This window comes from Crinia signifera, chromosome 4 (genome assembly GCF_055691185.1).
Source record: "Crinia signifera chromosome 4, ASM5569118v1, whole genome shotgun sequence".
NCBI classification, from domain to species: Eukaryota; Metazoa; Chordata; class Amphibia; order Anura; family Myobatrachidae; genus Crinia; species Crinia signifera.
The window spans coordinates 294,977,022-295,001,972 of NC_139220.1; the positions used below are offsets into that span (position 1 = coordinate 294,977,022).

Sequence of the window (24,951 nt, forward strand, 5' to 3'; positions counted from 1 at the left end):
ACTGACGGCATTTTCCTTGTTGAATAGGACTTTGTTCTGGAAATTTGTGTAATAGAGGAAAAAAGGGGGCATAAAGCATTGTTCTGGTCTTTTTCATAATTTTTGTTCTTAGTGAGCCACAATTCCATTTCTCATGCAGTTCCAAGACATCTGGAAATGTTACAAGTCTTGAGTCAAGGACAATCGTGATGACATATCAGTATTCCAAAAACTTGTCGCAACTGGAAGCAGTGCATCACATGTGCAATTGGAAGTACACCAAACAGAAGTTTTTTTGCTCCGATGCTTTTGATTATCTCTTGAATTAACAATAAGGTTCCATTCCCATACCGGGAGTCGAACCCGGGCCGCCTGGGTGAAAACCAGGAATCCTGACCGCTAGACCATATGGGAAGCTGAAAGCTACTGACTTCAATGTTTCATACAAGCAAAATTTGTCTTGCCGACAGTGTACATTTATTCATGCTAAGTGCAGTACCTTGTTGAAACCAAACACAACCAAGAAGTTGCCTTGTTAGCGCAGTAGGTAGCGCGTCAGTCTCATAATCTGAAGGTCTTGAGTTCAAGCCTCACACAGGGCATTCTTTTTGATGTCTGTCATGACTTTTGTCCTCACAAGAGTGCATTGGAATTTGAGAATTAAACTCTGTTTCTGGTAAAGATGCCTGAACACCTATTGGAACTGACGGCATTTTCCTTGTTGAATAGCACTTTGTTCTGGAAATTTGTGTAATAGAGGAAAAAAGGGGGCATAAAGCATTGTTCTGGTCTTTTTCATAATTTTTGTTCTTAGTGAGCCACAATTCCATTTCTCATGCAGTTCCAAGACATCTGGAAATGTTACAAGTCTTGAGTCAAGGACAATCGTGATGACATATCAGTATTCCAAAAACTTGTCGCAACTGGAAGCAGTGCATCACATGTGCAATTGGAAGTACACCAAACAGAAGTTTTTTTGCTCCGATGCTTTTGATTATCTCTTGAATTAACAATAAGGTTCCATTCCCATACCGGGAGTCGAACCCGGGCCACCTGGGTGAAAACCAGCAATCCTGACCGCTAGCCCATATGGGAAGCTGAAAGCTACTGAATTCAATGTTTCATACAAGCAAAATTTGTCTTGCCGACAGTGTACATTTATTCATGCTAAGTGCAGTACCTTGTTGAAACCAAACACAACCAAGAAGTTGCCTTGTTAGCGCAGTAGGTAGCGCGTCAGTCTCATAATCTGAAGGTTGTGAGTTCAAGCCTCACACAGGGCATTCTTTTTGATGTCTGTCATGACTTTTGTCCTCACAAGAGTGCATTGGAATTTGAGAATTATACTCTGTTTCTGATAAAGTTGCCTGAACACCTATTGGAACTGACGGCATTTTCCTTGTTGAATAGGACTTTGTTCTGGAAATTTGTGTAATAGAGGAAAAAAGGGGGCATAAAGCATTGTTCTGTTTGTTTTCATAATTTTTGTTCTTAGTGAGCCACAATTCCATTTCTCATGCAGTTCCAAGACATCTGGAAATGTTACAAGTCTTGAGTCAAGGACAATCTTGATGACATATCAGTATTCCAAAAACTTGTCGCAACTGGAAGCAGTGCATCACATGTGCAATTGGAAGTACACCAAACAGAAGTTTTTTTGCTCCGATGCTTTTTGCTCCACTGCTTTTGATTATCTCTTGAATTAACAATAAGGTTCCATTCCCATACCGGGAGTCGAACCCGGGCCACCTGGGTGAAAACCAGGAATCCTGACCGCTAGACCATATGGGAAGCTGAAAGCTACTGAATTCAATGTTTCATACAAGCAAAATTTGTCTTGCCGACAGTGTACATTTATTCATGCTAAGTGCAGTACCTTGTTGAAACCAAACACAACCAAGAAGTTGCCTTGTTAGCGCAGTAGGTAGCGCGTCAGTCTCATAATCTGAAGGTTGTGAGTTCAAGCCTCACACAGGGCATTCTTTTTGATGTCTGTCATGACTTTTGTCCTCACAAGAGTGCATTGGAATTTGAGAATTATACTCTGTTTCTGATAAAGTTGCCTGAACACCTATTGGAACTGACGGCATTTTCCTTGTTGAATAGGACTTTGTTCTGGAAATTTGTGTAATAGAGGAAAAAAGGGGGCATAAAGCATTGTTCTGTTTGTTTTCATAATTTTTGTTCTTAGTGAGCCACAATTCCATTTCTCATGCAGTTCCAAGACATCTGGAAATGTTACAAGTCTTGAGTCAAGGACAATCGTGATGACATATCAGTATTCCAAAAACTTGTCGCAACTGGAAGCAGTGCATCACATGTGCAATTGGAAGTACACCAAACAGAAGTTTTTTTGCTCCGATGCTTTTTGCTCCACTGCTTTTGATTCTCTCTTGAATTAACAATAAGGTTCCATTCCCATACCGGGAGTCGAACCCGGGCCACCTGGGTGAAAACCAGCAATCCTGACCGCTAGCCCATATGGGAAGCTGAAAGCTACTGAATTCAATGTTTCATACAAGCAAAATTTGTCTTGCCGACAGTGTACATTTATTCATGCTAAGTGCAGTACCTTGTTGAAACCAAACACAACCAAGAAGTTGCCTTGTTAGCGCAGTAGGTAGCGCGTCAGTCTCATAATCTGAAGGTTGTGAGTTCAAGCCTCACACAGGGCATTCTTTTTGATGTCTGTCATGACTTTTGTCCTCACAAGAGTGCATTGGAATTTGAGAATTATACTCTGTTTCTGATAAAGTTGCCTGAACACCTATTGGAACTGACGGCATTTTCCTTGTTGAATAGGACTTTGTTCTGGAAATTTGTGTAATAGAGGAAAAAAGGGGGCATAAAGCATTGTTCTGTTTGTTTTCATAATTTTTGTTCTTAGTGAGCCACAATTCCATTTCTCATGCAGTTCCAAGACATCTGGAAATGTTACAAGTCTTGAGTCAAGGACAATCTTGATGACATATCAGTATTCCAAAAACTTGTCGCAACTGGAAGCAGTGCATCACATGTGCAATTGGAAGTACACCAAACAGAAGTTTTTTTGCTCCGATGCTTTTTGCTCCACTGCTTTTGATTATCTCTTGAATTAACAATAAGGTTCCATTCCCATACCGGGAGTCGAACCCGGGCCACCTGGGTGAAAACCAGGAATCCTGACCGCTAGACCATATGGGAAGCTGAAAGCTACTGAATTCAATGTTTCATACAAGCAAAATTTGTCTTGCCGACAGTGTACATTTATTCATGCTAAGTGCAGTACCTTGTTGAAACCAAACACAACCAAGAAGTTGCCTTGTTAGCGCAGTAGGTAGCGCGTCAGTCTCATAATCTGAAGGTTGTGAGTTCAAGCCTCACACAGGGCATTCTTTTTGATGTCTGTCATGACTTTTGTCCTCACAAGAGTGCATTGGAATTTGAGAATTATACTCTGTTTCTGATAAAGTTGCCTGAACACCTATTGGAACTGACGGCATTTTCCTTGTTGAATAGGACTTTGTTCTGGAAATTTGTGTAATAGAGGAAAAAAGGGGGCATAAAGCATTGTTCTGTTTGTTTTCATAATTTTTGTTCTTAGTGAGCCACAATTCCATTTCTCATGCAGTTCCAAGACATCTGGAAATGTTACAAGTCTTGAGTCAAGGACAATCGTGATGACATATCAGTATTCCAAAAACTTGTCGCAACTGGAAGCAGTGCATCACATGTGCAATTGGAAGTACACCAAACAGAAGTTTTTTTGCTCCGATGCTTTTTGCTCCACTGCTTTTGATTCTCTCTTGAATTAACAATAAGGTTCCATTCCCATACCGGGAGTCGAACCCGGGCCACCTGGGTGAAAACCAGGAATCCTGACCGCTAGACCATATGGGAAGCTGAAAGCTACTGAATTCAATGTTTCATACAAGCAAAATTTGTCTTGCCGACAGTGTACATTTATTCATGCTAAGTGCAGTACCTTGTTGAAACCAAACACAACCAAAAAGTTGCCTTGTTAGCGCAGTAGGTAGCGCGTCAGTCTCATAATCTGAAGGTTGTGAGTTCAAGCCTCACACAGGGCATTCTTTTTGATGTCTGTCATGACTTTTGTCCTCACAAGAGTGCATTGGAATTTGAGAATTATACTCTGTTTCTGATAAAGTTGCCTGAACACCTATTGGAACTGACGGCATTTTCCTTGTTGAATAGGACTTTGTTCTGGAAATTTGTGTAATAGAGGAAAAAAGGGGGCATAAAGCATTGTTCTGTTTGTTTTCATAATTTTTGTTCTTAGTGAGCCACAATTCCATTTCTCATGCAGTTCCAAGACATCTGGAAATGTTACAAGTCTTGAGTCAAGGACAATCGTGATGACATATCAGTATTCCAAAAACTTGTCGCAACTGGAAGCAGTGCATCACATGTGCAATTGGAAGTACACCAAACAGAAGTTTTTTTGCTCCGATGCTTTTGATTATCTCTTGAATTAACAATAAGGTTCCATTCCCATACCGGGAGTCGAACCCGGGCCGCCTGGGTGAAAACCAGGAATCCTGACCGCTAGACCATATGGGAAGCTGAAAGCTACTGACTTCAATGTTTCATACAAGCAAAATTTGTCTTGCCGACAGTGTACATTTATTCATGCTAAGTGCAGTACCTTGTTGAAACCAAACTCAACCAAGAAGTTGCCTTGTTAGCGCAGTAGGTAGCGCGTCAGTCTCATAATCCGAAGGTCGTGAGTTCAAGCCTCACACAGGGCATTCTTTTTGATGTCTGTCATGACTTTTGTCCTCACAAGAGTGCATTGGAATTTGAGAATTAAACTCTGTTTCTGATAAAGATGCCTGAACACCTATTGGAACTGACGGCATTTTCCTTGTTGAATAGGACTTTGTTCTGGAAATTTGTGTAATAGAGGAAAAAAGGGGGCATAAAGCATTGTTCTGGTCTTTTTCATAATTTTTGTTCTTAGTGAGCCACAATTCCATTTCTCATGCAGTTCCAAGACATCTGGAAATGTTACAAGTCTTGAGTCAAGGACAATCGTGATGACATATCAGTATTCCAAAAACTTGTCGCAACTGGAAGCAGTGCATCACATGTGCAATTGGAAGTACACCAAACAGAAGTTTTTTTGCTCCGATGCTTTTGATTCTCTCTTGAATTAACAATAAGGTTCCACTCCCACACGGGAGTCGAACCCGGGCCGCCTGGGTGAAAACCAGGAATCCTGACCGCTAGACCATATGGGAAGCTGAAAGCTACTGACTTCAATGTTTCATACAAGCAAAATTTGTCTTGCCGACAGTGTACATTTATTCATGCTAAGTGCAGTACCTTGTTGAAACCAAACACAACCAAGAAGTTGCCTTGTTAGCGCAGTAGGTAGCGCGTCAGTCTCATAATCTGAAGGTCGTGAGTTCAAGCCTCACACAGGGCATTCTTTTTGATGTCTGTCATGACTTTTGTCCTCACAAGAGTGCATTGGAATTTGAGAATTAAACTCTGTTTCTGGTAAAGATGCCTGAACACCTATTGGAACTGACGGCATTTTTCTTGTTGCATAGGACTTTGTTCTGGAAATTTGTGTAATAGAGGAAAAAAGGGGGCATAAAGCATTGTTCTGTTTGTTTTCATAATTTTTGTTCTTAGTGAGCCACAATTCCATTTCTCATGCAGCTCCAAGACATCTGGAAATGTTACAAGTCTTTAGTCAAGGACAATCGTGATGACATATCAGTATTCCAAAAACTTGTCGCAACTGGAAGCAGTGCATCACATGTGCAATTGGAAGTACACCAAACAGAAGTTTTTTTTTGCTCCGATGCTTTTTGCTCCACTGCTTTTGATTCTCTCTTGAATTAACAATAAGGTTCCATGCCCATACCGGGAGTCAAACCCGGGCCGCCTGGGTGAAAACCAGGAATCCTGACCGCTAGACCTTATGGGAAGCTGAAAGCTACTGACTTCAATGTTTCATTCAAGCAAAATTTGTCTTGCCGACAGTGTACATTTATTAATGCTAAGTGCAGTACCTTGTTGAAACCAAACACATCCAAGAAGTTGCCTTGTTAGCGCAGTAGGTAGCGCGTCAGTCTCATAATCTGAAGGTCGTGAGTTCAAGCCTCACACAGGGCATTCTTTTTGATGTCTGTCATGACTTTTGTCCTCACAAGAGTGCATTGGAATTTGAGAATTAAACTCTGTTTCTGATAAAGATGCCTGAACACCTATTGGAACTGACGGCATTTTCCTTGTTGAATAGGACTTTGTTCTGGAAATTTGTGTAATAGAGGAAAAAAGGGGGCATAAAGCATTGTTCTGGTCTTTTTCATAATTTTTGTTCTTAGTGAGCCACAATTCCATTTCTCATGCAGTTCCAAGACATCTGGAAATGTTACAAGTCTTGAGTCAAGGACAATCGTGATGACATATCAGTATTCCAAAAACTTGTCGCAACTGGAAGCAGTGCATCACATGTGCAATTGGAAGTACACCAAACAGAAGTTTTTTTGCTCCGATGCTTTTGATTATCTCTTGAATTAACAATAAGGTTCCATTCCCATACCGGGAGTCGAACCCGGGCCGCCTGGGTGAAAACCAGGAATCCTGACCGCTAGACCATATGGGAAGCTGAAAGCTACTCACTTCAATGTTTCATACAAGCAAAATTTGTCTTGCCGACAGTGTACATTTATTCATGCTAAGTGCAGTACCTTGTTGAAACCAAACACATCCAAGGAGTTGCCTTGTTAGCGCAGTAGGTAGCGCGTCAGTCTCATAATCTGAAGGTCGTGAGTTCAATCCTCACACAAGGCATTCTTTTTGATGTCTGTCTTGACTTTTGTCCTCACAAGAGTGCATTGGAATTTGAGAATTAAACTCTGATTCTGATAAAGATGCCTGAACACCTATTGGAACTGACGGCATTTTCCTTGTTGAATAGGACTTTGTTCTGGAAATTTGTGTAATAGAGGAAAAAAGGGGGCATAAAGCATTGTTCTGGTCTTTTTCATAATTTTTGTTCTTAGTGAGCCACAATTCCATTTCTCATGCAGTTCCAAGACATCTGGAAATGTTACAAGTCTTGAGTCAAGGACAATCGTGATGACATATCAGTATTCCAAAAACTTGTCGCAACTGGAAGCAGTGCATCACATGTGCAATTGGAAGTACACCAAACAGAAGTTTTTTTGCTCCGATGCTTTTGATTATCTCTTGAATTAACAATAAGGTTCCATTCCCATACCGGGAGTCGAACCCGGGCCGCCTGGGTGAAAACCAGGAATCCTGACCGCTAGACCATATGGGAAGCTGAAAGCTACTGACTTCAATGTTTCATACAAGCAAAATTTGTCTTGCCGACAGTGTACATTTATTCATGCTAAGTGCAGTACCTTGTTGAAACCAAACACAACCAAGAAGTTGCCTTGTTAGCGCAGTAGGTAGCGTGTCAGTCTCATAATCCGAAGGTCGTGAGTTCAAGCCTCACACAGGGCATTCTTTTTGATGTCTGTCATGACTTTTGTCCTCACAAGAGTGCATTGGAATTTGAGAATTAAACTCTGTTTCTGATAAAGATGCCTGAACACCTATTGGAACTGACGGCATTTTCCTTGTTGAATAGGACTTTGTTCTGGAAATTTGTGTAATAGAGGAAAAAAGGGGGCATAAAGCATTGTTCTGGTCTTTTTCATAATTTTTGTTCTTAGTGAGCCACAATTCCATTTCTCATGCAGTTCCAAGACATCTGGAAATGTTACAAGTCTTGAGTCAAGGACAATCGTGATGACATATCAGTATTCCAAAAACTTGTCGCAACTGGAAGCAGTGCATCACATGTGCAATTGGAAGTACACCAAACAGAAGTTTTTTTGCTCCGATGCTTTTGATTATCTCTTGAATTAACAATAAGGTTCCATTCCCATACCGGGAGTCGAACCCGGGCCGCCTGGGTGAAAACCAGGAATCCTGACCGCTAGACCATATGGGAAGCTGAAAGCTACTGACTTCAATGTTTCATACAAGCAAAATTTGTCTTGCCGACAGTGTACATTTATTCATGCTAAGTGCAGTACCTTGTTGAAACCAAACACAACCAAGAAGTTGCCTTGTTAGCGCAGTAGGTAGCGCGTCAGTCTCATAATCCGAAGGTCGTGAGTTCAAGCCTCACACAGGGCATTCTTTTTGATGTCTGTCATGACTTTTGTCCTCACAAGAGTGCATTGGAATTTGAGAATTAAACTCTGTTTCTGATAAAGATGCCTGAACACCTATTGGAACTGACGGCATTTTCCTTGTTGAATAGGACTTTGTTCTGGAAATTTGTGTAATAGAGGAAAAAAGGGGGCATAAAGCATTGTTCTGGTCTTTTTCATAATTTTTGTTCTTAGTGAGCCACAATTCCATTTCTCATGCAGTTCCAAGACATCTGGAAATGTTACAAGTCTTGAGTCAAGGACAATCGTGATGACATATCAGTATTCCAAAAACTTGTCGCAACTGGAAGCAGTGCATCACATGTGCAAGTGGAAGTACACCAAACAGAAGTTTTTTTGCTCCGATGCTTTTGATTATCTCTTGAATTAACAATAAGGTTCCATTCCCATACCGGGAGTCGAACCCGGGCCGCCTGGGTGAAAACCAGGAATCCTGACCGCTAGACCATATGGGAAGCTGAAAGCTACTGACTTCAATGTTTCATACAAGCAAAATTTGTCTTGCCGACAGTGTACATTTATTCATGCTAAGTGCAGTACCTTGTTGAAACCAAACACAACCAAGAAGTTGCCTTGTTAGCGCAGTAGGTAGCGCGTCAGTCTCATAATCTGAAGGTCGTGAGTTCAAGCCTCACACAGGGCATTCTTTTTGATGTCTGTCATGACTTTTGTCCTCACAAGAGTGCATTGGAATTTGAGAATTAAACTCTGTTTCTGATAAAGATGCCTGAACACCTATTGGAACTGACGGCATTTTCCTTGTTGAATAGGACTTTGTTCTGGAAATTTGTGTAATAGAGGAAAAAAGGGGGCATAAAGCATTGTTCTGGTCTTTTTCATAATTTTTGTTCTTAGTGAGCCACAATTCCATTTCTCATGCAGTTCCAAGACATCTGGAAATGTTACAAGTCTTGAGTCAAGGACAATCGTGATGACATATCAGTATTCCAAAAACTTGTCGCAACTGGAAGCAGTGCATCACATGTGCAATTGGAAGTACACCAAACAGAAGTTTTTTTGCTCCGATGCTTTTTGCTCCACTGCTTTTGATTCTCTCTTGAATTAACAATAAGGTTCCATTCCCATACCGGGAGTCGAACCCGGGCCACCTGGGTGAAAACCAGGAATCCTGACCGCTAGACCATATGGGAAGCTGAAAGCTACTGAATTCAATGTTTCATACAAGCAAAATTTGTCTTGCCGACAGTGTACATTTATTCATGCTAAGTGCAGTACCTTGTTGAAACCAAACACAACCAAGAAGTTGCCTTGTTAGCGCAGTAGGTAGCGCGTCAGTCTCATAATCTGAAGGTTGTGAGTTCAAGCCTCACACAGGGCATTCTTTTTGATGTCTGTCATGACTTTTGTCCTCACAAGAGTGCATTGGAATTTGAGAATTATACTCTGTTTCTGATAAAGTTGCCTGAACACCTATTGGAACTGACGGCATTTTCCTTGTTGAATAGGACTTTGTTCTGGAAATTTGTGTAATAGAGGAAAAAAGGGGGCATAAAGCATTGTTCTGTTTGTTTTCATAATTTTTGTTCTTAGTGAGCCACAATTCCATTTCTCATGCAGTTCCAAGACATCTGGAAATGTTACAAGTCTTGAGTCAAGGACAATCGTGATGACATATCAGTATTCCAAAAACTTGTCGCAACTGGAAGCAGTGCATCACATGTGCAATTGGAAGTACACCAAACAGAAGTTTTTTTGCTCCGATGCTTTTGATTATTTCTTGAATTAACAATAAGGTTCCATTCCCATACCGGGAGTCGAACCCGGGCCGCCTGGGTGAAAACCAGGAATCCTGACCGCTAGACCATATGGGAAGCTGAAAGCTACTGACTTCAATGTTTCATACAAGCAAAATTTGTCTTGCCGACAGTGTACATTTATTCATGCTAAGTGCAGTACCTTGTTGAAACCAAACACAACCAAGAAGTTGCCTTGTTAGCGCAGTAGGTAGCGCGTCAGTCTCATAATCCGAAGGTCGTGAGTTCAAGCCTCACACAGGGCATTCTTTTTGATGTCTGTCATGACTTTTGTCCTCACAAGAGTGCATTGGAATTTGAGAATTAAACTCTGTTTCTGATAAAGATGCCTGAACACCTATTGGAACTGACGGCATTTTCCTTGTTGAATAGGACTTTGTTCTGGAAATTTGTGTAATAGAGGAAAAAAGGGGGCATAAAGCATTGTTCTGGTCTTTTTCATAATTTTTGTTCTTAGTGAGCCACAATTCCATTTCTCATGCAGTTCCAAGACATCTGGAAATGTTACAAGTCTTGAGTCAAGGACAATCGTGATGACATATCAGTATTCCAAAAACTTGTCGCAACTGGAAGCAGTGCATCACATGTGCAATTGGAAGTACACCAAACAGAAGTTTTTTTGCTCCGATGCTTTTGATTATCTCTTGAATTAACAATAAGGTTCCATTCCCATACCGGGAGTCGAACCCGGGCCGCCTGGGTGAAAACCAGGAATCCTGACCGCTAGACCATATGGGAAGCTGAAAGCTACTGACTTCAATGTTTCATACAAGCAAAATTTGTCTTGCCGACAGTGTACATTTATTCATGCTAAGTGCAGTACCTTGTTGAAACCAAACACAACCAAGAAGTTGCCTTGTTAGCGCAGTAGGTAGCGCGTCAGTCTCATAATCCGAAGGTCGTGAGTTCAAGCCTCACACAGGGCATTCTTTTTGATGTCTGTCATGACTTTTGTCCTCACAAGAGTGCATTGGAATTTGAGAATTAAACTCTGTTTCTGATAAAGATGCCTGAACACCTATTGGAACTGACGGCATTTTCCTTGTTGAATAGGACTTTGTTCTGGAAATTTGTGTAATAGAGGAAAAAAGGGGGCATAAAGCATTGTTCTGGTCTTTTTCATAATTTTTGTTCTTAGTGAGCCACAATTCCATTTCTCATGCAGTTCCAAGACATCTGGAAATGTTACAAGTCTTGAGTCAAGGACAATCGTGATGACATATCAGTATTCCAAAAACTTGTCGCAACTGGAAGCAGTGAAAACCAGGAATCCTGACCGCTAGACCATATGGGAAGCTGAAAGCTACTGACTTCAATGTTTCATACAAGCAAAATTTGTCTTGCCGACAATGTACATTTATTCATGCTAAGTGCAGTACCTTGTTGAAACCAAACACAACCAAGAAGTTGCCTTGTTAGCGCAGTAGGTAGCGCGTCAGTCTCATAATCTGAAGGTCGTGAGTTCAAGCCTCACACAGGGCATTCTTTTTGATGTCTGTCATGACTTTTGTCCTCACAAGAGTGCATTGGAATTTGAGAATTAAACTCTGTTTCTGGTAAAGATGCCTGAACACCTATTGGAACTGACGGCATTTTTCTTGTTGCATAGGACTTTGTTCTGGAAATTTGTGTAATAGAGGAAAAAAGGGGGCATAAAGCATTGTTCTGGTCTTTTTCATAATTTTTGTTCTTAGTGAGCCACAATTCCATTTCTCATGCAGTTCCAAAACATCTGGAAATGTTACAAGTCTTGAGTCAAGGACAATCGTGATGACATATCAGTATTCCAAAAACTTGTCGCAACTGGAAGCAGTGCATCACATGTGCAATTGGAAGTACACCAAACAGAAGTTTTTTTGCTCCGATGCTTTTGATTATCTCTTGAATTAACAATAAGGTTCCATTCCCATACCGGGAGTCGAACACGGGTCGCCTGGGTGAAAACCAGGAATCCTGACCACTAGACCATATGGGAAGCTGAAAGCTACGGACTTAAATGTTTCATACAAGCAAAATTTGTCTTGCCGACAGTGTACATTTATTCATGCTAAGTGCAGTACCTTGTTGAAAACAAACACAACCAAGAAGTTGCCTTGTTAGCGCAGTAGGTAGCGCGTCAGTCTCATAATGTGAAGGTCGTGAGTTCAAGCCTCACACAGGGCATTCTTTTTGATGTCTGTCATGACTTTTGTCCTCACAAGAGTGCATTGGAATTTGAGAATTAAACTCTGTTTCTGATAAAGATGCCTGAACACCTATTGGAACTGACGGCATTTTCCTTGTTAAATAGGACTTTGTTCTGGAAATTTGTGTTATAGAGGAAAAAAGGGGTATAAAGCATTGTTCTGGTCTTTTTCATAATTTTTGTTCTTAGTGAGCCACAATTCCATTTCTCATGCAGTTCCAAGACATCTGGAAATGTTACAAGTCTTGAGTCAAAGACAATCGTGATGACATATCAGTATTCCAAAAACTTGTCGCAACTGGAAGCAGTGCATCACATGTGCAATTGGAAGTACACCAAACAGAAGTTTTTTTGCTCCGATGCTTTTGATTATCTCTTGAATTAACAATAAGGTTCCATTCCCATACCGGGAGTCGAACCCGGGCCGCTTGGGTGAAAACCAGGAATCCTGACCGCTAGACCATATGGGAAGCTGAAAGCTACTGAATTCAATGTTTCATACAAGCAAAATTTGTCTTGCCGACAGTGTACATTTATTCATGCTAAGTGCAGTACCTTGTTGAAACCAAACACAACCAAGAAATTGTCTTGTTAGCGCAGTAGGTAGCGCGTCAGTCTCATAATCTGAAGTTCGTGAGTTCAAGCCTCACACAGGGCATTCTTTTTGATGTCTGTCATGACTTTTGTCCTCACAAGAGTGCATTGCAATTTGAGAATTATACTCTGTTTCTGATAAAGTTGCCTGAACACCTATTGGAACTGACGGCATTTTCCTTGTTGAATAGGACTTTGTTCTGGAAATTTGTGTAATAGAGGAAAAAAGGGGGCATAAAGCATTGTTCTGGTCTTTTTCATAATTTTTGTTCTAAGTGAGCCACAATTCCATTTCTCATGCAGTTCCAAGACATCTGGAAATGTTACAAGTCTTGAGTCAAGGACAATCGTGATGACATATCAGTATTCCAAAAACTTGTCGCAACTGGAAGCAGTGCATCACATGTGCAATTGGAAGTACACCAAACAGAAGTTTTTTTGCTCCGATGCTTTTGATTATCTCTTGAATTAACAATAAGGTTCCATTCCCATACCGGGAGTCGAACCCGGGCCGCCTGGGTGAAAACCAGGAATCCTGACCGCTAGACCATATGGGAAGCTGAAAGCTACTGACTTCAATGTTTCATACAAGCAAAATTTGTCTTGCCGACAGTGTACATTTATTCATGCTAAGTGCAGTACCTTGTTGAAACCAAACACATCCAAGAAGTTGCCTTGTTAGCGCAGTAGGTAGCGCGTCAGTCTCATAATCCGAAGGTCGTGAGTTCAAGCCTCACACAGGGCATTCTTTTTGATGTCTGTCATGACTTTTGTCCTCACAAGAGTGCATTGGAATTTGAGAATTAAACTCTGTTTCTGATAAAGATGCCTGAACACCTATTGGAACTGACGGCATTTTCCTTGTTGAATAGGACTTTGTTCTGGAAATTTGTGTAATAGAGGAAAAAAGGGGGCATAAAGCATTGTTCTGGTCTTTTTCATAATTTTTGTTCTTAGTGAGCCACAATTCCATTTCTCATGCAGTTCCAAGACATCTGGAAATGTTACAAGTCTTGAGTCAAGGACTCATCTGGAAATGTTACAAGTCTTGAGTCAAGGACAATCGTGATGACATATCAGTATTCCAAAAACTTGTCGCAACTGGAAGCAGTGCATCACATGTGCAATTGGAAGTACACCAAACAGAAGTTTTTTTGCTCCGATGCTTTTGATTATCTCTTGAATTAACAATAAGGTTCCATTCCCATACCGGGAGTCGAACCCGGGCCGCCTGGGTGAAAACCAGGAATCCTGACCGCTAGACCATATGGGAAGCTGAAAGCTACTGACTTCAATGTTTCATACAAGCAAAATTTGTCTTGCCGACAGTGTACATTTATTCATGCTAAGTGCAGTACCTTGTTGAAACCAAACTCAACCAAGAAGTTGCCTTGTTAGCGCAGTAGGTAGCGCGTCAGTCTCATAATCCGAAGGTCGTGAGTTCAAGCCTCACACAGGGCATTCTTTTTGATGTCTGTCATGACTTTTGTCCTCACAAGAGTGCATTGGAATTTGAGAATTAAACTCTGTTTCTGATAAAGATGCCTGAACACCTATTGGAACTGACGGCATTTTCCTTGTTGAATAGGACTTTGTTCTGGAAATTTGTGTAATAGAGGAAAAAAGGGGGCATAAAGCATTGTTCTGGTCTTTTTCATAATTTTTGTTCTTAGTGAGCCACAATTCCATTTCTCATGCAGTTCCAAGACATCTGGAAATGTTACAAGTCTTGAGTCAAGGACAATCGTGATGACATATCAGTATTCCAAAAACTTGTCGCAACTGGAAGCAGTGCATCACATGTGCAATTGGAAGTACACCAAACAGAAGTTTTTTTGCTCCGATGCTTTTTGCTCCACTGCTTTTGATTCTCTCTTGAATTAACAATAAGGTTCCATTCCCATACCGGGAGTCGAACCCGGGCCACCTGGGTGAAAACCAGGAATCCTGACCGCTAGACCATATGGGAAGCTGAAAGCTACTGAATTCAATGTTTCATACAAGCAAAATTTGTCTTGCCGACAGTGTACATTTATTCATGCTAAGTGCAGTACCTTGTTGAAACCAAACACAACCAAGAAGTTGCCTTGTTAGCGCAGTAGGTAGCGCGTCAGTCTCATAATCTGAAGGTTGTGAGTTCAAGCCTCACACAGGGCATTCTTTTTGATGTCTGTCATGACTTTTGTCCTCACAAGAGTGCATTGGAATTTGAGAATTATACTCTGTTTCTGATAAAGTTGCCTGAACACCTATTGGAACTGACGGCATTTTCCTTGTTGAATAGGACTTTGTTCTGGAAATTTGTGTAATAGAGGAAAAAAGGGGGCATAAAGCATTGTTCTGTTTGTTTTCATAATTTTTGTTCTTAGTGAGCCACAATTCCATTTCTCATGCAGTTCCAAGACATCTGGAAATGTTACAAGTCTTGAGTCAAGGACAATCGTGATGACATATCAGTATTCCAAAAACTTGTCGCAACTGGAAGCAGTGCATCACATGTGCAATTGGAAGTACACCAAACAGAAGTTTTTTTGCTCCGATGCTTTTGATTATTTCTTGAATTAACAATAAGGTTCCATTCCCATACCGGGAGTCGAACACGGGCCGCCTGGGTGAAAACCAGGAATCCTGACCGCTAGACCATATGGGAAGCTGAAAGCTACTGACTTCAATGTTTCATACAAGCAAAATTTGTCTTGCCGACAGTGTACATTTATTCATGCTAAGTGCAGTACCTTGTTGAAACCAAACTCAACCAAGAAGTTGCCTTGTTAGCGCAGTAGGTAGCGCGTCAGTCTCATAATCCGAAGGTCGTGAGTTCAAGCCTCACACAGGGCATTCTTTTTGATGTCTGTCATGACTTTTGTCCTCACAAGAGTGCATTGGAATTTGAGAATTAAACTCTGTTTCTGATAAAGATGCCTGAACACCTATTGGAACTGACGGCATTTTCCTTGTTGAATAGGACTTTGTTCTGGAAATTTGTGTAATAGAGGAAAAAAGGGGGCATAAAGCATTGTTCTGGTCTTTTTCATAATTTTTGTTCTTAGTGAGCCACAATTCCATTTCTCATGCAGTTCCAAGACATCTGGAAATGTTACAAGTCTTGAGTCAAGGACAATCGTGATGACATATCAGTATTCCAAAAACTTGTCGCAACTGGAAGCAGTGCATCACATGTGCAATTGGAAGTACACCAAACAGAAGTTTTTTTGCTCCGATGCTTTTGATTATCTCTTGAATTAACAATAAGGTTCCATTCCCATACCGGGAGTCGAACCCGGGCCGCCTGGGTGAAAACCAGGAATCCTGACCGCTAGACCATATGGGAAGCTGAAAGCTACTGACTTCAATGTTTCATACAAGCAAAATTTGTCTTGCCGACAGTGTACATTTATTCATGCTAAGTGCAGTACCTTGTTGAAACCAAACACAACCAAGAAGTTGCCTTGTTAGCGCAGTAGGTAGCGCGTCAGTCTCATAATCCGAAGGTCGTGAGTTCAAGCCTCACACAGGGCATTCTTTTTGATGTCTGTCATGACTTTTGTCCTCACAAGAGTGCATTGGAATTTGAGAATTAAACTCTGTTTCTGATAAAGATGCCTGAACACCTATTGGAACTGACGGCATTTTCCTTGTTGAATAGGACTTTGTTCTGGAAATTTGTGTAATAGAGGAAAAAAGGGGGCATAAAGCATTGTTCTGGTCTTTTTCATAATTTTTGTTCTTAGTGAGCCACAATTCCATTTCTCATGCAGTTCCAAGACATCTGGAAATGTTACAAGTCTTGAGTCAAGGACAATCGTGATGACATATCAGTATTCCAAAAACTTGTCGCAACTGGAAGCAGTGAAAACCAGGAATCCTGACCGCTAGACCATATGGGAAGCTGAAAGCTACTGACTTCAATGTTTCATACAAGCAAAATTTGTCTTGCCGACAATGTACATTTATTCATGCTAAGTGCAGTACCTTGTTGAAACCAAACACAACCAAGAAGTTGCCTTGTTAGCGCAGTAGGTAGCGCGTCAGTCTCATAATCTGAAGGTCGTGAGTTCAAGCCTCACACAGGGCATTCTTTTTGATGTCTGTCATGACTTTTGTCCTCACAAGAGTGCATTGGAATTTGAGAATTAAACTCTGTTTCTGGTAAAGATGCCTGAACACCTATTGGAACTGACGGCATTTTTCTTGTTGCATAGGACTTTGTTCTGGAAATTTGTGTAATAGAGGAAAAAAGGGGGCATAAAGCATTGTTCTGGTCTTTTTCATAATTTTTGTTCTTAGTGAGCCACAATTCCATTTCTCATGCAGTTCCAAAACATCTGGAAATGTTACAAGTCTTGAGTCAAGGACAATCGTGATGACATATCAGTATTCCAAAAACTTGTCGCAACTGGAAGCAGTGCATCACATGTGCAATTGGAAGTACACCAAACAGAAGTTTTTTTGCTCCGATGCTTTTGATTATCTCTTGAATTAACAATAAGGTTCCATTCCCATACCGGGAGTCGAACACGGGTCGCCTGGGTGAAAACCAGGAATCCTGACCACTAGACCATATGGGAAGCTGAAAGCTACGGACTTAAATGTTTCATACAAGCAAAATTTGTCTTGCCGACAGTGTACATTTATTCATGCTAAGTGCAGTACCTTGTTGAAAACAAACACAACCAAGAAGTTGCCTTGTTAGCGCAGTAGGTAGCGCGTCAGTCTCATAATGTGAAGGTCGTGAGTTCAAGCCTCACACAGGGCATTCTTTTTGATGTCTGTCATGACTTTTGTCCTCACAAGAGTGCATTGGAATTTGAGAATTAAACTCTGTTTCTGATAAAGATGCCTGAACACCTATTGGAACTGACGGCATTTTCCTTGTTAAATAGGACTTTGTTCTGGAAATTTGTGTTATAGAGGAAAAAAGGGGTATAAAGCATTGTTCTGGTCTTTTTCATAATTTTTGTTCTTAGTGAGCCACAATTCCATTTCTCATGCAGTTCCAAGACATCTGGAAATGTTACAAGTCTTGAGTCAAAGACAATCGTGATGACATATCAGTATTCCAAAAACTTGTCGCAACTGGAAGCAGTGCATCACATGTGCAATTGGAAGTACACCAAACAGAAGTTTTTTTGCTCCGATGCTTTTGATTATCTCTTGAATTAACAATAAGGTTCCATTCCCATACCGGGAGTCGAACCCGGGCCGCTTGGGTGAAAACCAGGAATCCTGACCGCTAGACCATATGGGAAGCTGAAAGCTACTGAATTCAATGTTTCATACAAGCAAAATTTGTCTTGCCGACAGTGTACATTTATTCATGCTAAGTGCAGTACCTTGTTGAAACCAAACACAACCAAGAAATTGTCTTGTTAGCGCAGTAGGTAGCGCGTCAGTCTCATAATCTGAAGTTCGTGAGTTCAAGCCTCACACAGGGCATTCTTTTTGATGTCTGTCATGACTTTTGTCCTCACAAGAGTGCATTGCAATTTGAGAATTATACTCTGTTTCTGATAAAGTTGCCTGAACACCTATTGGAACTGACGGCATTTTCCTTGTTGAATAGGACTTTGTTCTGGAAATTTGTGTAATAGAGGAAAAAAGGGGGCATAAAGCATTGTTCTGGTCTTTTTCATAATTTTTGTTCTAAGTGAGCCACAATTCCATTTCTCATGCAGTTCCAAGACATCTGGAAATGTTACAAGTCTTGAGTCAAGGACAATCGTGATGACATATCAGTATTCCAAAAACTTGTCGCAACTGGAAGCAGTGCATCACATGTGCAATTGGAAGTACACCAAACAGAAGTTTTTTTGCTCCGATGCTTTTGATTATCTCTTGAATTAACAATAAGGTTCCATTCCCATACCGGGAGTCGAACCCGGGCCGCCTGGGTGAAAACCAGGAATCCTGACCGCTAGACCATATGGGAAGCTGAAAGCTACTGACTTCAATGTTTCATACAAGCAAAATTTGTCTTGCCGACAGTGTACATTTATTCATGCTAAGTGCAGTACCTTGTTGAAACCAAACACATCCAAGAAGTTGCCTTGTTAGCGCAGTAGGTAGCGCGTCAGTCTCATAATCCGAAGGTCGTGAGTTCAAGCCTCACACAGGGCATTCTTTTTGATGTCTGTCATGACTTTTGTCCTCACAAGAGTGCATTGGAATTTGAGAATTAAACTCTGTTTCTGATAAAGATGCCTGAACACCTATTGGAACTGACGGCATTTTCCTTGTTGAATAGGACTTTGTTCTGGAAATTTGTGTAATAGAGGAAAAAAGGGGGCATAAAGCATTGTTCTGGTCTTTTTCATAATTTTTGTTCTTAGTGAGCCACAATTCCATTTCTCATGCAGTTCCAAGACATCTGGAAATGTTACAAGTCTTGAGTCAAGGACTCATCTGGAAATGTTACAAGTCTTGAGTCAAGGACAATCGTGATGACATATCAGTATTCCAAAAACTTGTCGCAACTGGAAGCAGTGCATCACATGTGCAATTGGAAGTACACCAAACAGAAGTTTTTTTGCTCCGATGCTTTTGATTATCTCTTGAATTAACAATAAGGTTCCATTCCCATACCGGGAGTCGAACCCGGGCCGCCTGGGTGAAAACCAGGAATCTTGACCGCTAGACCATATGGGAAGCTGAAAGCTACTGACTTCAATGTTTCATACAAGCAAAATTTGTCTTGCCGACAGTGTACATTTATTCATGCTAAGTGCAGTACCTTGTTGAAACCAAACTCAACCAAGAAGTTGCCTTGTTAGCGCAGTAGGTAGCGCGTCAGTCTCATAATCCGAAGGTCGTGAGTTCAAGCCTCACACAGGGCATTCTTTTTGATGTCTGTCATGACTTTTGTCCTCACAAGAGTGCATTGGAATTTGAGAATTAAACTCTGTTTCTGATAAAGATGCCTGAACACCTATTGGAACTGACGGCATTTTCCTTGTTGAATAGGACTTTGTTCTGGAAATTTGTGTAATAGAGGAAAAAAGGGGGCATAAAGCATTGTTCTGGTCTTTTTCATAATTTTTGTTCTTAGTGAGCCACAATTCCATTTCTCATGCAGTTCCAAGACATCTGGAAATGTTACAAGTCTTGAGTCAAGGACAATCGTGATGACATATCAGTATTCCAAAAACTTGTCGCAACTGGAAGCAGTGCATCACATGTGCAATTGGAAGTACACCAAACAGAAGTTTTTTTGCTCCGATGCTTTTGATTATCTCTTGAATTAACAATAAGGTTCCATTCCCATACCGGGAGTCGAACCCGGGCCGCCTGGGTGAAAACCAGGAATCCTGACCGCTAGACCATATGGGAAGCTGAAAGCTACTGACTTCAATGTTTCATACAAGCAAAATTTGTCTTGCCGACAGTGTACATTTATTCATGCTAAGTGCAGTACCTTGTTGAAACCAAACACAACCAAGAAGTTGCCTTGTTAGCGCAGTAGGTAGCGCGTCAGTCTCATAATCCGAAGGTCGTGAGTTCAAGCCTCACACAGGGCATTCTTTTTGATGTCTGTCATGACTTTTGTCCTCACAAGAGTGCATTGGAATTTGAGAATTAAACTCTGTTTCTGATAAAGATGCCTGAACACCTATTGGAACTGACGGCATTTTCCTTGTTGAATAGGACTTTGTTCTGGAAATTTGTGTAATAGAGGAAAAAAGGGGGCATAAAGCATTGTTCTGGTCTTTTTCATAATTTTTGTTCTTAGTGAGCCACAATTCCATTTCTCATGCAGTTTCAAGACATCTGGAAATGTTACAAGTCTTGAGTCAAGGACAATCGTGATGACATATCAGTATTCCAAAAACTTGTCGCAACTGGAAGCAGTGAAAACCAGGAATCCTGACCGCTAGACCATATGGGAAGCTGAAAGCTACTGACTTCAATGTTTCATACAAGCAAAATTTGTCTTGCCGACAATGTACATTTATTCATGCTAAGTGCAGTACCTTGTTGAAACCAAACACAACCAAGAAGTTGCCTTGTTAGCGCAGTAGGTAGCGCGTCAGTCTCATAATCTGAAGGTCGTGAGTTCAAGCCTCACACAGGGCATTCTTTTTGATGTCTGTCATGACTTTTGTCCTCACAAGAGTGCATTGGAATTTGAGAATTAAACTCTGTTTCTGGTAAAGATGCCTGAACACCTATTGGAACTGACGGCATTTTTCTTGTTGCATAGGACTTTGTTCTGGAAATTTGTGTAATAGAGGAAAAAAGGGGGCATAAAGCATTGTTCTGGTCTTTTTCATAATTTTTGTTCTTAGTGAGCCACAATTCCATTTCTCATGCAGTTCCAAAACATCTGGAAATGTTACAAGTCTTGAGTCAAGGACAATCGTGATGACATATCAGTATTCCAAAAACTTGTCGCAACTGGAAGCAGTGCATCACATGTGCAATTGGAAGTACACCAAACAGAAGTTTTTTTGCTCCGATGCTTTTGATTATCTCTTGAATTAACAATAAGGTTCCATTCCCATACCGGGAGTCGAACACGGGTCGCCTGGGTGAAAACCAGGAATCCTGACCACTAGACCATATGGGAAGCTGAAAGCTACGGACTTAAATGTTTCATACAAGCAAAATTTGTCTTGCCGACAGTGTACATTTATTCATGCTAAGTGCAGTACCTTGTTGAAAACAAACACAACCAAGAAGTTGCCTTGTTAGCGCAGTAGGTAGCGCGTCAGTCTCATAATGTGAAGGTCGTGAGTTCAAGCCTCACACAGAGCATTCTTTTTGATGTCTGTCATGACTTTTGTCCTCACAAGAGTGCATTGGAATTTGAGAATTAAACTCTGTTTCTGATAAAGATGCCTGAACACCTATTGGAACTGACGGCATTTTCCTTGTTAAATAGGACTTTGTTCTGGAAATTTGTGTTATAGAGGAAAAAAGGGGTATAAAGCATTGTTCTGGTCTTTTTCATAATTTTTGTTCTTAGTGAGCCACAATTCCATTTCTCATGCAGTTCCAAGACATCTGGAAATGTTACAAGTCTTGAGTCAAAGACAATCGTGATGACATATCAGTATTCCAAAAACTTGTCGCAACTGGAAGCAGTGCATCACATGTGCAATTGGAAGTACACCAAACAGAAGTTTTTTTGCTCCGATGCTTTTGATTATCTCTTGAATTAACAATAAGGTTCCATTCCCATACCGGGAGTCGAACCCGGGCCGCTTGGGTGAAAACCAGGAATCCTGACCGCTAGACCATATGGGAAGCTGAAAGCTACTGAATTCAATGTTTCATACAAGCAAAATTTGTCTTGCCGACAGTGTACATTTATTCATGCTAAGTGCAGTACCTTGTTGAAACCAAACACAACCAAGAAATTGTCTTGTTAGCGCAGTAGGTAGCGCGTCAGTCTCATAATCTGAAGTTCGTGAGTTCAAGCCTCACACAGGGCATTCTTTTTGATGTCTGTCATGACTTTTGTCCTCACAAGAGTGCATTGCAATTTGAGAATTATACTCTGTTTCTGATAAAGTTGCCTGAACACCTATTGGAACTGACGGCATTTTCCTTGTTGAATAGGACTTTGTTCTGGAAATTTGTGTAATAGAGGAAAAAAGGGGGCATAAAGCATTGTTCTGGTCTTTTTCATAATTTTTGTTCTAAGTGAGCCACAATTCCATTTCTCATGCAGTTCCAAGACATCTGGAAATGTTACAAGTCTTGAGTCAAGGACAATCGTGATGACATATCAGTATTCCAAAAACTTGTCGCAACTGGAAGCAGTGCATCACATGTGCAATTGGAAGTACACCAAACAGAAGTTTTTTTGCTCCGATGCTTTTGATTATCTCTTGAATTAACAATAAGGTTCCATTCCCATACCGGGAGTCGAACCCGGGCCGCCTGGGTGAAAACCAGGAATCCTGACCGCTAGACCATATGGGAAGCTGAAAGCTACTGACTTCAATGTTTCATACAAGCAAAATTTGTCTTGCCGACAGTGTACATTTATTCATGCTAAGTGCAGTACCTTGTTGAAACCAAACACATCCAAGAAGTTGCCTTGTTAGCGCAGTAGGTAGCGCGTCAGTCTCATAATCCGAAGGTCGTGAGTTCAAGCCTCACACAGGGCATTCTTTTTGATGTCTGTCATGACTTTTGTCCTCACAAGAGTGCATTGGAATTTGAGAATTAAACTCTGTTTCTGATAAAGATGCCTGAACACCTATTGGAACTGACGGCATTTTCCTTGTTGAATAGGACTTTGTTCTGGAAATTTGTGTAATAGAGGAAAAAAGGGTGCATAAAGCATTGTTCTGGTCTTTTTCATAATTTTTGTTCTTAGTGAGCCACAATTCCATTTCTCATGCAGTTCCAAGACATCTGGAAATGTTACAAGTCTTGAGTCAAGGACTCATCTGGAAATGTTACAAGTCTTGAGTCAAGGACAATCGTGATGACATATCAGTATTCCAAAAACTTGTCGCAACTGGAAGCAGTGCATCACATGTGCAATTGGAAGTACACCAAACAGAAGTTTTTTTGCTCCGATGCTTTTGATTATCTCTTGAATTAACAATAAGGTTCCATTCCCATACCGGGAGTCGAACCTGGGCCGCCTGGGTGAAAACCAGGAATCCTGACCGCTAGACCATATGGGAAGCTGAAAGCTACTGACTTCAATGTTTCATACAAGCAAAATTTGTCTTGCCGACAGTGTACATTTATTCATGCTAAGTGCAGTACCTTGTTGAAACCAAACACATCCAAGAAGTTGCCTTGTTAGCGCAGTAGGTAGCGCGTCAGTCTCATAATCTGAAGGTCGTGAGTTCAAGCCTCACACAGGGCATTCTTTTTGATGTCTGTCATGACTTTTGTCCTCACAAGAGTGCATTGGAATTTGAGAATTAAACTCTGTTTCTGATAAAGATGCCTGAACACCTATTGGAACTGACGGCATTTTCCTTGTTGAATAGGACTTTGTTCTGGAAATTTGTGTAATAGAGGAAAAAAGGGGGCATAAAGCATTGTTCTGGTCTTTTTCATAATTTTTGTTCTTAGTGAGCCACAATTCCATTTCTCATGCAGTTCCAAGACATCTGGAAATGTTACAAGTCTTGAGTCAAGGACAATCGTGATGACATATCAGTATTCCAAAAACTTGTCGCAACTGGAAGCAGTGAAAACCAGGAATCCTGACCGCTAGACCATATGGGAAGCTGAAAGCTACTGACTTCAATGTTTCATACAAGCAAAATTTGTCTTGCCGACAATGTACATTTATTCATGCTAAGTGCAGTACCTTGTTGAAACCAAACACAACCAAGAAGTTGCCTTGTTAGCGCAGTAGGTAGTGCGTCAGTCTCATAATCTGAAGGTCGTGAGTTCAAGCCTCACACAGGGCATTCTTTTTGATGTCTGTCATGACTTTTGTCCTCACAAGAGTGCATTGGAATAAGAGAATTAAACTCTGTTTCTGGTAAAGATGCCTGAACACCTATTGGAACTGACGGCATTTTTCTTGTTGCATAGGACTTTGTTCTGGAAATTTGTGTAATAGAGGAAAAAAGGGGGCATAAAGCATTGTTCTGGTCTTTTTCATAATTTTTGTTCTTAGTGAGCCACAATTCCATTTCTCATGCAGTTCCAAAACATCTGGAAATGTTACAAGTCTTGAGTCAAGGACAATCGTGATGACATATCAGTATTCCAAAAACTTGTCGCAACTGGAAGCAGTGCATCACATGTGCAATTGGAAGTACACCAAACAGAAGCTTTTTTGCTCCGATGCTTTTGATTATCTCTTGAATTAACAATAAGGTTCCATTCCCATACCGGGAGTCGAACACGGGCCGCCTGGGTGAAAACCAGGAATTCTGACCGCTAGACCATATGGGAAGCTGAAAGATACGGACTTAAATGTTTCATACAAGCAAAATTTGTCTTGCCGACAGTGTACATTTATTCATGCTAAGTGCAGTACCTTGTTGAAAACAAACACAACCAAGAAGTTGCCTTGTTAGCGCAGTAGGTAGCGCGTCAGTCTCATAATGTGAAGGTCGTGAGTTCAAGCCTCACACAGGGCATTCTTTTTGATGTCTGTCATGACTTTTGTCCTCACAAGAGTGCATTGGAATTTGAGAATTAAACTCTGTTTCTGATAAAGATGCCTGAACACCTATTGGAACTGACGGCATTTTCCTTGTTGAATAGGACTTTGTTCTGGAAATTT

General features: G+C 40.9%; 65 non-coding genes across 65 annotated transcripts; 37 read left to right on the forward strand and 28 right to left on the reverse strand.

Annotated features, from left to right (window-relative positions):
• Positions 1–321: 321 nt before the first annotated feature.
• On the reverse strand, positions 322–393 carry TRNAE-UUC (transfer RNA glutamic acid (anticodon UUC)). Its single transcript has one exon. It is a non-coding gene; the product is annotated as a tRNA-Glu (tRNA).
• Positions 394–508: 115 nt separating this feature from the next.
• TRNAM-CAU (transfer RNA methionine (anticodon CAU)) lies at positions 509–581 on the forward strand. Its single transcript has one exon. It is a non-coding gene; the product is annotated as a tRNA-Met (tRNA).
• Positions 582–1,189: 608 nt separating this feature from the next.
• On the forward strand, positions 1,190–1,262 carry TRNAM-CAU (transfer RNA methionine (anticodon CAU)). The gene has a single exon. It is a non-coding gene; the product is annotated as a tRNA-Met (tRNA).
• Positions 1,263–1,698: 436 nt separating this feature from the next.
• TRNAE-UUC (transfer RNA glutamic acid (anticodon UUC)) lies at positions 1,699–1,770 on the reverse strand. Its single transcript has one exon. It is a non-coding gene; the product is annotated as a tRNA-Glu (tRNA).
• Positions 1,771–1,885: 115 nt separating this feature from the next.
• On the forward strand, positions 1,886–1,958 carry TRNAM-CAU (transfer RNA methionine (anticodon CAU)). The gene has a single exon. It is a non-coding gene; the product is annotated as a tRNA-Met (tRNA).
• A 623-nt stretch (positions 1,959–2,581) lies between these two features.
• On the forward strand, positions 2,582–2,654 carry TRNAM-CAU (transfer RNA methionine (anticodon CAU)). Its single transcript has one exon. It is a non-coding gene; the product is annotated as a tRNA-Met (tRNA).
• Positions 2,655–3,090: 436 nt separating this feature from the next.
• Positions 3,091–3,162, reverse strand: TRNAE-UUC (transfer RNA glutamic acid (anticodon UUC)). The gene has a single exon. It is a non-coding gene; the product is annotated as a tRNA-Glu (tRNA).
• Positions 3,163–3,277: 115 nt separating this feature from the next.
• TRNAM-CAU (transfer RNA methionine (anticodon CAU)) lies at positions 3,278–3,350 on the forward strand. Its single transcript has one exon. It is a non-coding gene; the product is annotated as a tRNA-Met (tRNA).
• Positions 3,351–3,786: 436 nt separating this feature from the next.
• TRNAE-UUC (transfer RNA glutamic acid (anticodon UUC)) lies at positions 3,787–3,858 on the reverse strand. Its single transcript has one exon. It is a non-coding gene; the product is annotated as a tRNA-Glu (tRNA).
• Positions 3,859–3,973: 115 nt separating this feature from the next.
• On the forward strand, positions 3,974–4,046 carry TRNAM-CAU (transfer RNA methionine (anticodon CAU)). The gene has a single exon. It is a non-coding gene; the product is annotated as a tRNA-Met (tRNA).
• A 421-nt stretch (positions 4,047–4,467) lies between these two features.
• TRNAE-UUC (transfer RNA glutamic acid (anticodon UUC)) lies at positions 4,468–4,539 on the reverse strand. Its single transcript has one exon. It is a non-coding gene; the product is annotated as a tRNA-Glu (tRNA).
• Positions 4,540–4,654: 115 nt separating this feature from the next.
• TRNAM-CAU (transfer RNA methionine (anticodon CAU)) lies at positions 4,655–4,727 on the forward strand. Its single transcript has one exon. It is a non-coding gene; the product is annotated as a tRNA-Met (tRNA).
• Positions 4,728–5,334: 607 nt separating this feature from the next.
• On the forward strand, positions 5,335–5,407 carry TRNAM-CAU (transfer RNA methionine (anticodon CAU)). Its single transcript has one exon. It is a non-coding gene; the product is annotated as a tRNA-Met (tRNA).
• A 625-nt stretch (positions 5,408–6,032) lies between these two features.
• On the forward strand, positions 6,033–6,105 carry TRNAM-CAU (transfer RNA methionine (anticodon CAU)). Its single transcript has one exon. It is a non-coding gene; the product is annotated as a tRNA-Met (tRNA).
• A 421-nt stretch (positions 6,106–6,526) lies between these two features.
• TRNAE-UUC (transfer RNA glutamic acid (anticodon UUC)) lies at positions 6,527–6,598 on the reverse strand. The gene has a single exon. It is a non-coding gene; the product is annotated as a tRNA-Glu (tRNA).
• Positions 6,599–6,713: 115 nt separating this feature from the next.
• On the forward strand, positions 6,714–6,786 carry TRNAM-CAU (transfer RNA methionine (anticodon CAU)). Its single transcript has one exon. It is a non-coding gene; the product is annotated as a tRNA-Met (tRNA).
• Positions 6,787–7,207: 421 nt separating this feature from the next.
• On the reverse strand, positions 7,208–7,279 carry TRNAE-UUC (transfer RNA glutamic acid (anticodon UUC)). The gene has a single exon. It is a non-coding gene; the product is annotated as a tRNA-Glu (tRNA).
• Positions 7,280–7,394: 115 nt separating this feature from the next.
• TRNAM-CAU (transfer RNA methionine (anticodon CAU)) lies at positions 7,395–7,467 on the forward strand. The gene has a single exon. It is a non-coding gene; the product is annotated as a tRNA-Met (tRNA).
• Positions 7,468–7,888: 421 nt separating this feature from the next.
• Positions 7,889–7,960, reverse strand: TRNAE-UUC (transfer RNA glutamic acid (anticodon UUC)). The gene has a single exon. It is a non-coding gene; the product is annotated as a tRNA-Glu (tRNA).
• Positions 7,961–8,075: 115 nt separating this feature from the next.
• TRNAM-CAU (transfer RNA methionine (anticodon CAU)) lies at positions 8,076–8,148 on the forward strand. Its single transcript has one exon. It is a non-coding gene; the product is annotated as a tRNA-Met (tRNA).
• A 421-nt stretch (positions 8,149–8,569) lies between these two features.
• On the reverse strand, positions 8,570–8,641 carry TRNAE-UUC (transfer RNA glutamic acid (anticodon UUC)). Its single transcript has one exon. It is a non-coding gene; the product is annotated as a tRNA-Glu (tRNA).
• A 115-nt stretch (positions 8,642–8,756) lies between these two features.
• On the forward strand, positions 8,757–8,829 carry TRNAM-CAU (transfer RNA methionine (anticodon CAU)). Its single transcript has one exon. It is a non-coding gene; the product is annotated as a tRNA-Met (tRNA).
• Positions 8,830–9,265: 436 nt separating this feature from the next.
• TRNAE-UUC (transfer RNA glutamic acid (anticodon UUC)) lies at positions 9,266–9,337 on the reverse strand. Its single transcript has one exon. It is a non-coding gene; the product is annotated as a tRNA-Glu (tRNA).
• A 115-nt stretch (positions 9,338–9,452) lies between these two features.
• TRNAM-CAU (transfer RNA methionine (anticodon CAU)) lies at positions 9,453–9,525 on the forward strand. Its single transcript has one exon. It is a non-coding gene; the product is annotated as a tRNA-Met (tRNA).
• A 421-nt stretch (positions 9,526–9,946) lies between these two features.
• On the reverse strand, positions 9,947–10,018 carry TRNAE-UUC (transfer RNA glutamic acid (anticodon UUC)). The gene has a single exon. It is a non-coding gene; the product is annotated as a tRNA-Glu (tRNA).
• Positions 10,019–10,133: 115 nt separating this feature from the next.
• TRNAM-CAU (transfer RNA methionine (anticodon CAU)) lies at positions 10,134–10,206 on the forward strand. Its single transcript has one exon. It is a non-coding gene; the product is annotated as a tRNA-Met (tRNA).
• Positions 10,207–10,627: 421 nt separating this feature from the next.
• On the reverse strand, positions 10,628–10,699 carry TRNAE-UUC (transfer RNA glutamic acid (anticodon UUC)). The gene has a single exon. It is a non-coding gene; the product is annotated as a tRNA-Glu (tRNA).
• Positions 10,700–10,814: 115 nt separating this feature from the next.
• Positions 10,815–10,887, forward strand: TRNAM-CAU (transfer RNA methionine (anticodon CAU)). The gene has a single exon. It is a non-coding gene; the product is annotated as a tRNA-Met (tRNA).
• Positions 10,888–11,370: 483 nt separating this feature from the next.
• On the forward strand, positions 11,371–11,443 carry TRNAM-CAU (transfer RNA methionine (anticodon CAU)). The gene has a single exon. It is a non-coding gene; the product is annotated as a tRNA-Met (tRNA).
• A 421-nt stretch (positions 11,444–11,864) lies between these two features.
• TRNAE-UUC (transfer RNA glutamic acid (anticodon UUC)) lies at positions 11,865–11,936 on the reverse strand. Its single transcript has one exon. It is a non-coding gene; the product is annotated as a tRNA-Glu (tRNA).
• A 115-nt stretch (positions 11,937–12,051) lies between these two features.
• TRNAM-CAU (transfer RNA methionine (anticodon CAU)) lies at positions 12,052–12,124 on the forward strand. Its single transcript has one exon. It is a non-coding gene; the product is annotated as a tRNA-Met (tRNA).
• A 420-nt stretch (positions 12,125–12,544) lies between these two features.
• On the reverse strand, positions 12,545–12,616 carry TRNAE-UUC (transfer RNA glutamic acid (anticodon UUC)). The gene has a single exon. It is a non-coding gene; the product is annotated as a tRNA-Glu (tRNA).
• Positions 12,617–12,731: 115 nt separating this feature from the next.
• Positions 12,732–12,804, forward strand: TRNAM-CAU (transfer RNA methionine (anticodon CAU)). The gene has a single exon. It is a non-coding gene; the product is annotated as a tRNA-Met (tRNA).
• A 421-nt stretch (positions 12,805–13,225) lies between these two features.
• Positions 13,226–13,297, reverse strand: TRNAE-UUC (transfer RNA glutamic acid (anticodon UUC)). The gene has a single exon. It is a non-coding gene; the product is annotated as a tRNA-Glu (tRNA).
• Positions 13,298–13,412: 115 nt separating this feature from the next.
• Positions 13,413–13,485, forward strand: TRNAM-CAU (transfer RNA methionine (anticodon CAU)). Its single transcript has one exon. It is a non-coding gene; the product is annotated as a tRNA-Met (tRNA).
• A 456-nt stretch (positions 13,486–13,941) lies between these two features.
• On the reverse strand, positions 13,942–14,013 carry TRNAE-UUC (transfer RNA glutamic acid (anticodon UUC)). Its single transcript has one exon. It is a non-coding gene; the product is annotated as a tRNA-Glu (tRNA).
• Positions 14,014–14,128: 115 nt separating this feature from the next.
• TRNAM-CAU (transfer RNA methionine (anticodon CAU)) lies at positions 14,129–14,201 on the forward strand. Its single transcript has one exon. It is a non-coding gene; the product is annotated as a tRNA-Met (tRNA).
• Positions 14,202–14,637: 436 nt separating this feature from the next.
• Positions 14,638–14,709, reverse strand: TRNAE-UUC (transfer RNA glutamic acid (anticodon UUC)). The gene has a single exon. It is a non-coding gene; the product is annotated as a tRNA-Glu (tRNA).
• Positions 14,710–14,824: 115 nt separating this feature from the next.
• Positions 14,825–14,897, forward strand: TRNAM-CAU (transfer RNA methionine (anticodon CAU)). Its single transcript has one exon. It is a non-coding gene; the product is annotated as a tRNA-Met (tRNA).
• A 421-nt stretch (positions 14,898–15,318) lies between these two features.
• TRNAE-UUC (transfer RNA glutamic acid (anticodon UUC)) lies at positions 15,319–15,390 on the reverse strand. Its single transcript has one exon. It is a non-coding gene; the product is annotated as a tRNA-Glu (tRNA).
• Positions 15,391–15,505: 115 nt separating this feature from the next.
• Positions 15,506–15,578, forward strand: TRNAM-CAU (transfer RNA methionine (anticodon CAU)). The gene has a single exon. It is a non-coding gene; the product is annotated as a tRNA-Met (tRNA).
• A 421-nt stretch (positions 15,579–15,999) lies between these two features.
• On the reverse strand, positions 16,000–16,071 carry TRNAE-UUC (transfer RNA glutamic acid (anticodon UUC)). The gene has a single exon. It is a non-coding gene; the product is annotated as a tRNA-Glu (tRNA).
• A 115-nt stretch (positions 16,072–16,186) lies between these two features.
• On the forward strand, positions 16,187–16,259 carry TRNAM-CAU (transfer RNA methionine (anticodon CAU)). The gene has a single exon. It is a non-coding gene; the product is annotated as a tRNA-Met (tRNA).
• A 483-nt stretch (positions 16,260–16,742) lies between these two features.
• Positions 16,743–16,815, forward strand: TRNAM-CAU (transfer RNA methionine (anticodon CAU)). The gene has a single exon. It is a non-coding gene; the product is annotated as a tRNA-Met (tRNA).
• Positions 16,816–17,236: 421 nt separating this feature from the next.
• On the reverse strand, positions 17,237–17,308 carry TRNAE-UUC (transfer RNA glutamic acid (anticodon UUC)). The gene has a single exon. It is a non-coding gene; the product is annotated as a tRNA-Glu (tRNA).
• Positions 17,309–17,423: 115 nt separating this feature from the next.
• TRNAM-CAU (transfer RNA methionine (anticodon CAU)) lies at positions 17,424–17,496 on the forward strand. Its single transcript has one exon. It is a non-coding gene; the product is annotated as a tRNA-Met (tRNA).
• Positions 17,497–17,916: 420 nt separating this feature from the next.
• Positions 17,917–17,988, reverse strand: TRNAE-UUC (transfer RNA glutamic acid (anticodon UUC)). The gene has a single exon. It is a non-coding gene; the product is annotated as a tRNA-Glu (tRNA).
• Positions 17,989–18,103: 115 nt separating this feature from the next.
• Positions 18,104–18,176, forward strand: TRNAM-CAU (transfer RNA methionine (anticodon CAU)). Its single transcript has one exon. It is a non-coding gene; the product is annotated as a tRNA-Met (tRNA).
• A 421-nt stretch (positions 18,177–18,597) lies between these two features.
• TRNAE-UUC (transfer RNA glutamic acid (anticodon UUC)) lies at positions 18,598–18,669 on the reverse strand. The gene has a single exon. It is a non-coding gene; the product is annotated as a tRNA-Glu (tRNA).
• A 115-nt stretch (positions 18,670–18,784) lies between these two features.
• Positions 18,785–18,857, forward strand: TRNAM-CAU (transfer RNA methionine (anticodon CAU)). The gene has a single exon. It is a non-coding gene; the product is annotated as a tRNA-Met (tRNA).
• A 456-nt stretch (positions 18,858–19,313) lies between these two features.
• TRNAE-UUC (transfer RNA glutamic acid (anticodon UUC)) lies at positions 19,314–19,385 on the reverse strand. Its single transcript has one exon. It is a non-coding gene; the product is annotated as a tRNA-Glu (tRNA).
• Positions 19,386–19,500: 115 nt separating this feature from the next.
• Positions 19,501–19,573, forward strand: TRNAM-CAU (transfer RNA methionine (anticodon CAU)). Its single transcript has one exon. It is a non-coding gene; the product is annotated as a tRNA-Met (tRNA).
• Positions 19,574–19,994: 421 nt separating this feature from the next.
• Positions 19,995–20,066, reverse strand: TRNAE-UUC (transfer RNA glutamic acid (anticodon UUC)). The gene has a single exon. It is a non-coding gene; the product is annotated as a tRNA-Glu (tRNA).
• Positions 20,067–20,181: 115 nt separating this feature from the next.
• TRNAM-CAU (transfer RNA methionine (anticodon CAU)) lies at positions 20,182–20,254 on the forward strand. Its single transcript has one exon. It is a non-coding gene; the product is annotated as a tRNA-Met (tRNA).
• A 483-nt stretch (positions 20,255–20,737) lies between these two features.
• TRNAM-CAU (transfer RNA methionine (anticodon CAU)) lies at positions 20,738–20,810 on the forward strand. The gene has a single exon. It is a non-coding gene; the product is annotated as a tRNA-Met (tRNA).
• Positions 20,811–21,231: 421 nt separating this feature from the next.
• TRNAE-UUC (transfer RNA glutamic acid (anticodon UUC)) lies at positions 21,232–21,303 on the reverse strand. The gene has a single exon. It is a non-coding gene; the product is annotated as a tRNA-Glu (tRNA).
• A 115-nt stretch (positions 21,304–21,418) lies between these two features.
• Positions 21,419–21,491, forward strand: TRNAM-CAU (transfer RNA methionine (anticodon CAU)). The gene has a single exon. It is a non-coding gene; the product is annotated as a tRNA-Met (tRNA).
• A 420-nt stretch (positions 21,492–21,911) lies between these two features.
• Positions 21,912–21,983, reverse strand: TRNAE-UUC (transfer RNA glutamic acid (anticodon UUC)). The gene has a single exon. It is a non-coding gene; the product is annotated as a tRNA-Glu (tRNA).
• A 115-nt stretch (positions 21,984–22,098) lies between these two features.
• On the forward strand, positions 22,099–22,171 carry TRNAM-CAU (transfer RNA methionine (anticodon CAU)). The gene has a single exon. It is a non-coding gene; the product is annotated as a tRNA-Met (tRNA).
• Positions 22,172–22,592: 421 nt separating this feature from the next.
• On the reverse strand, positions 22,593–22,664 carry TRNAE-UUC (transfer RNA glutamic acid (anticodon UUC)). The gene has a single exon. It is a non-coding gene; the product is annotated as a tRNA-Glu (tRNA).
• Positions 22,665–22,779: 115 nt separating this feature from the next.
• On the forward strand, positions 22,780–22,852 carry TRNAM-CAU (transfer RNA methionine (anticodon CAU)). Its single transcript has one exon. It is a non-coding gene; the product is annotated as a tRNA-Met (tRNA).
• A 456-nt stretch (positions 22,853–23,308) lies between these two features.
• TRNAE-UUC (transfer RNA glutamic acid (anticodon UUC)) lies at positions 23,309–23,380 on the reverse strand. The gene has a single exon. It is a non-coding gene; the product is annotated as a tRNA-Glu (tRNA).
• A 115-nt stretch (positions 23,381–23,495) lies between these two features.
• On the forward strand, positions 23,496–23,568 carry TRNAM-CAU (transfer RNA methionine (anticodon CAU)). Its single transcript has one exon. It is a non-coding gene; the product is annotated as a tRNA-Met (tRNA).
• A 483-nt stretch (positions 23,569–24,051) lies between these two features.
• On the forward strand, positions 24,052–24,124 carry TRNAM-CAU (transfer RNA methionine (anticodon CAU)). The gene has a single exon. It is a non-coding gene; the product is annotated as a tRNA-Met (tRNA).
• A 608-nt stretch (positions 24,125–24,732) lies between these two features.
• On the forward strand, positions 24,733–24,805 carry TRNAM-CAU (transfer RNA methionine (anticodon CAU)). Its single transcript has one exon. It is a non-coding gene; the product is annotated as a tRNA-Met (tRNA).
• The last annotated feature ends 146 nt before the right edge of the window (positions 24,806–24,951 follow it).